Below are 6,178 nucleotides of genomic sequence, written 5' to 3'. Positions count from 1 at the left end.
TGCGTACTGCTAATGGTGCTGAGTAGATGGAAACGAGCTTGAAAATAAAACCCTTTAAATGCGATCGCTAAGGTAACTTTGAACATTTAACCTTCTTATAATGATAAAGGGGTCATAATCTTTGTTTTAAAACTTGAAACGGTGTCACGTGACCCTCTTACTGGAAACGGATATGGTAATGAGTGAAATGCCTGTGGCTACAGCTTCTAACTAAAAAAAATGAGTGTTTTGGAGGCAAAATTGATCGCTTATTCATTACTTTTGCTTCTGTTTGTTTTTGGAGTACAAAAATAATTGTAAAAACTACACATTCTACTTTGGTAGATAAGAATACATGTCTTAAAACAATGCTGCATGAAAACGAGGCTGATAGGAAACAAGGGAAACAACAGTCAGTGGGGCCAGTTCTCTGGTCCAGTGAAACTGAATATTAAGTTGACAAGAAAATATTTCAACAAATACAATGTACTCTGAATGAAAACCTAATGCTCTGCTTTCATTAATAGAAATGAGACAAAAAACACACAAACCAGTGTTAAAACCACTTATTTTAATTTTTGCACTCTCTTTGCTTGATTTGGTTTTTTCTGATTGAGTAATCACTCCGGTATTGACCCTTTTTGACAAAAATTTATTGCTTACTCATCTGTTTTTACTGTTATGTACTGTAAGTGTCATTTGTTTCTAAAGGGCAGTCCTAGATGCAGTTGACCCCGCGGTTGTGCCAGATTGTGCCAGATTGTGCTACATTGCGCCAGGTTGTGTCAAATTGCGCCTCATTGCACCACATTGCGCCAGATTGTGCCACATTGCACCAGATTGCGACAAATTGTGTCACATTGCGCCACATTGTCTCAAATTGCGCTTCATTGCGCCACATTGCGCGACATTGTGCTACATTGCGCCAGGTTTTGTCAAATTGCGCCTCATTGCACCACATTGCGCCAGATTGTGCCACATTGCACCAGATTGCGACAAATTGTGTCAAATTGCGCCACATTGTCTCAAATTGCGCTTCATTGCGCCACATTGCGCCACATTGTGCCACATTAAACCAGATTGCGCCAAATTGTGCCAAATTGTGCCACATTGCGCTACATTGTGCCACATTGCGCCACACCGCCCCATATTGTTCCACGTTGCGCCACATTGTGCCAAATTGTAACACATTGCGCCATATTACGCCACATTGTGCCACATTGTGCCACAATGTGCAACATTGTTTCAAATTGTGCCACATTGTACCAGATTGCGCCACTTTGCGCCACATTGTGTTACCTTGCGCCACAGTGTGACACATTGTACCACATTGCGCCAAATTGCGCCACTGTGTGCCACATTTCTCCACATTGCGCAACATTGCGGCACATTGTTCCACGTTGAGCCACAATGTACAACATTGCGCCACATTTTACAACATTTTGCAACATTGTGCCACATTGCGCAACATTGTTCCACATTGCGCCACATTGTTCCACATTGCGCCACGTTGTGCCATATTGTGCCACATTGGGCCACATTGTGCCGCATTGTACCATGTTGCGCCACATTGCGACAGATTCTGCCACATTCTGCCACGTTCTCCCACAATGCGACACATTGCGCCACATTGTACCACATTGCGCCACATTGCGCCAAATTGTGCCTCATTGCGTCATATTGTGCCACATTGAGGCACACTACGCAAATTGTGACACATTGCGCCACATTGCGCCATACTGCGCCAGACTGTGTCACATTGTACCCCATATCGCCACATTGGGCTAGATTATGCCATATTGCGCCACATTGCGCTACATTATCTCACATTGCGCCACATTGCGCCAAATTTTACCAGATTGTGCCATATTGTGCCACATTTTGCTACATTGCTCTACATTACGTAACATTGCGCCACATTGTGGCACATTGGGCCAAATTGCGCTACACTGTTTCTTATTGTGCCACATTGTGCCACATTGTGCCACATTGTTCCACATCGCGTCACATTGTGCTAAATTGCGCCACATTGTGCCACATTGCGCCACATTGTGCCACATTGTACTACATTGCTCCACATTGTGCCACGTTGTACTACATTGCTCCACATTGTGCCACATTACGCCGCATTGCGCCACATTGTGACACATTGCAAATGCGCCACACTGCGCCACCTTGTGCCATATTGTGTAACGTTGTCCTATATTGCGCCACATTTCACCACATTGCGCGACATTGCGCCGCATTTCGCCACATTTTACCAGATTGCGTCACTTTGCACCAGATTATGCCCCATTGCGCCATAATGCACCACATTGCGCCACATTGCGCCATATTGGGCCACATTGTGCCACATTGAGCAACATTGCGCCACATTGCGCCACATTGTGCCATATTGTGCCACATTGCGCCACATTGTGCCACGTAGTGCCACATTGTGCCACGTTTTGCCACATTTTGCCACATTGCGCCACATTGTGCCACATTGTGCCAGATTGTGCTACAATGTGCTACATTGCGCCACATTGAGCCACTCACCGCCACATTGTGCCACATTGCGCCACAGTGTGCCACAGTGTGCCACATTGTGCCACATTGCGTTACATTGTGCCCCTTGAGCCACTCACCGCCAAATTGTGCCACATTGCGCCACAGCGTGCCACAGTGTGCCACATTGTGCCACATTGTGCCACATTGCGCCACATTGTGCTAATTGCGCCACTTTGTGCCACATTGCGCCACATTGTGCCACATTGCGCTACATTGCTCCATATTGTGCCACATTACGCCGCATTGCGCCACATTGTGACACATTGCAAATGCGCCACATTGCGCCACATTGTGCCACATTGTGTAACGTTGTCCCATATTGCGCCACATTTCACCACATTGTGCGGCATTGCGCCACATGTTCGCCATATTGTACCAGATTGCGTCACTTTGCACCAGATTATGCCGCATTGCGCCACATTGCGCCACATTGTGCCATATTGGGCCACAACGCCCCACATTGTGCCAGAGTGTGCCACATTGTGCCACTATGTGCCACAAGTGCCTCAGTGTGCCACATTGCGCCACATTGTGCCACATTGTGCCAGATTGTGCTACAATGTGCTACATTGCGCCACATTGAGCCACTCACCGCCACATTGTGCCACATTGCGCCACAGTGTGCCACAGTGTGCCACATTGTGCCACATTGCGTTACATTGTGCCCCTTGAGCCACTCACCGCCAAATTGTGCCACATTGCGCCACAGCGTGCCACAGTGTGCCACATTGTGCCACATTGTGCCACATTGCGCCACATTGTGCTAATTGCGCCACTTTGTGCCACATTGCGCCACATTGTGCCACATTGCGCTACATTGCTCCATATTGTGCCACATTACGCCGCATTGCGCCACATTGTGACACATTGCAAATGCGCCACATTGCGCCACATTGTGCCACATTGTGTAACGTTGTCCCATATTGCGCCACATTTCACCACATTGTGCGGCATTGCGCCACATTTTCGCCATATTGTACCAGATTGCGTCACTTTGCACCAGATTATGCCGCATTGCGCCACATTGCGCCACATTGTGCCATATTGGGCCACAACGCCCCACATTGTGCCAGAGTGTGCCACATTGTGCCACTATGTGCCACAAGTGCCTCAGTGTGCCACATTGCGCCACATTGTGCCATATTGTGCCACATTGCGCCCTATTGTGCCACAGTGTGCCACATTGTGCCACATTGTGCCACATTGTGCCACATTGTGCCACAATGTGCCACAAGTGCAACAGTGTGCCACATTGTGGCACATTGTGCCACATTGTGTCGCATTGCGCTACATTGTGCCACATTGTGCCACAATGTGTCACATTGTGCCACATTGTGCCATATTGTGCCACATTGTGCCACATTGTGCCACATTGTGCCACAATGTGCCACAAGTGCAACAGTGTGCCACATTGTGGCACATTGTGCCACATTGTGTCGCATTGCGCTACATTGTGCCACATTGTGCCACAATGTGTCACATTGTGCCACATTGTGCCATATTGTGGGATCCGCGCGAGGACGGTCCTGAAGGTGGTTGATACTTTAATCTTGCCAAGAGGGCAGTGTTTCAAGGTGGATTTGTCCGGCTGAAAACCCTTCTAAAAGAACCAGTATTACCATGTCCTTCACAGTGGGGATGGCAGCGCGAAGATGCGCAGGCTCTGGGTTCCTCACTGGACAACTCACCAAGAAGGGAAAGATTCATGTTATGAACTCATCCACTGCTGGTGTAAAACGGTGTGCAGAGGACGTTGTAAGTGTGTTATACCGAATTTGGCATGCATAGGTCTGTGCAACCGTGGGGGCAACTGCAACTAGGACTGCCCTTTAGAAACAAATGACACTTACACTGCTTAACAGTAAAAACAGATCAGTAAGCAATAAATCTTTGTCAAAAAGGGTCAATACAGGAGTGATTACTCAATCAGGAAAAACCAAATCAAGCAAACAGAGTGCAAAATATAGGTGGTTTTAACACTAGTTTGTGTGTCTTATATGTCTCACTTCTATTAATGAAAGCAGAGCATCAGATTTTCATTCAGAGTACATTGCATTTGTTGAAATATTTTTCTTGTCAAATTAATATTCAGTTTCACTGGACCAGAGATCTGGCCCCATTGACTGTTCTTTTCCTTGTTTCCTATAAGCCTCGTTTTCATGCAGCATTGTTTTAAGACATGTACTCTTATCTACCAAAGTAGAATGTTTAGTTTTTACAATTATTTTTGTACTCCAAAAACAAACAGAAGCAAAAGTAATGAGTAAAGATCAATTTTGCCTCCAAAACACTTAATTCTTTTAGCTAGAAGCTGTAGCTACAGGGATCTCACTCATTAACATATCAGTTTCCAGTAAGAGGGTCACGTGACACCGTTTAAGTTTTATGATCCCTTTATCAGTATAAGAAGGTTAAATGTACAAAGTTGCTTTAGCAATGGCATTTAAAGGGTTTTATTTTCAAGCTCGTTTCTATCAGTTGACGATTTTAGGCATGCGCAGTATTCAGCAACATTAGCGAATTTTAGCTGGATCCATATCACAAAATGTTGGTCTTAGGGATGGTAGTAATCTGGCAAAGTTTCATCCTTTTATCATCAAAGTGAACGATTCAGCATATTTTTGGATGATAACAGCCGGACTATAAGAGGACATTCATATGAAAACACAACAGCATTTTCGATACTGCTCAGGTGTCTGGGAAATTTTTGAGTTCCCAGAAAAACAAGTTCTGCTTAAATTGATAATCACTTGCATGTAGACCTACTTAAGGTCGGGAAGGACATGACACTCATAGGTGTGCTTTCATGTTGAGGAAATTTTATCTGTCATCGTCTTTTCCAAAAAGAGGGTCGTTTAATAGGGGTTTTATTTATTTACAGCGTTTTACTGAAAACAATATCGATACCTTGACGGCCGCTCAACAGTGCGCGGTCGCTTGACGGTTGGTCACTTAATAGAGGATCGGCTGTGACAAATTTTTGTTCTCTTTATCTTTTTTAGACTTCATGACCAAACTATAATATTTCTGATCAATCCGACTATAGCTAATCACTTTCCCCACCATTTTTCATGACGTACACAATCCAATTTTCTGTTACAACGAAATAAGATAACAAAACACTCATTGCAGCTGTTCAAGTCGCCACGTGTTACCGACAGACAGACAGACAGACAGACAGACAGACAGACTTCCTGGTTCCCTTTCCAACCGACCGGCTGACCGGTAGATTGATTGACTGGTTGTTTGATAGATTGACCGTCTGATTCATCGATTTGATTAATTCATTAATTATTGATCGATCAATCAAGTGATCAATCGACAGATTAGTTGATTGTTTGAATGACTGACTGATTGATAGATTGATTGACTAACTAACTGATTGACTGACTGACTGACTGATTGATTGTTTGATTGATTGATTGATTGATTGATTGATTGAACGATCGATCGATTGGTGGTCGGTTGATTATCGATCCATCGATCAATCATCTGTCCCCAACCCACAGAGTAGGCGTAAACGTCAGGGGGATAAGGAGTTAGAATATCGACAAAAGTAAGCGAACTGAAAACTGATTTTAAATGCTCGTTTATTTACCCATCAAACAATGCTGACTGGCTGACTCTAAAATATTTCCCCGTCCATATA

Source organism: Orbicella franksi, chromosome 6 (genome assembly GCF_964199315.1).
Source record: "Orbicella franksi chromosome 6, jaOrbFran1.1, whole genome shotgun sequence".
Classification (NCBI taxonomy): domain Eukaryota; kingdom Metazoa; phylum Cnidaria; class Anthozoa; order Scleractinia; family Merulinidae; genus Orbicella; species Orbicella franksi.
Note: the sequence above shows the minus strand (reverse complement) of the source record.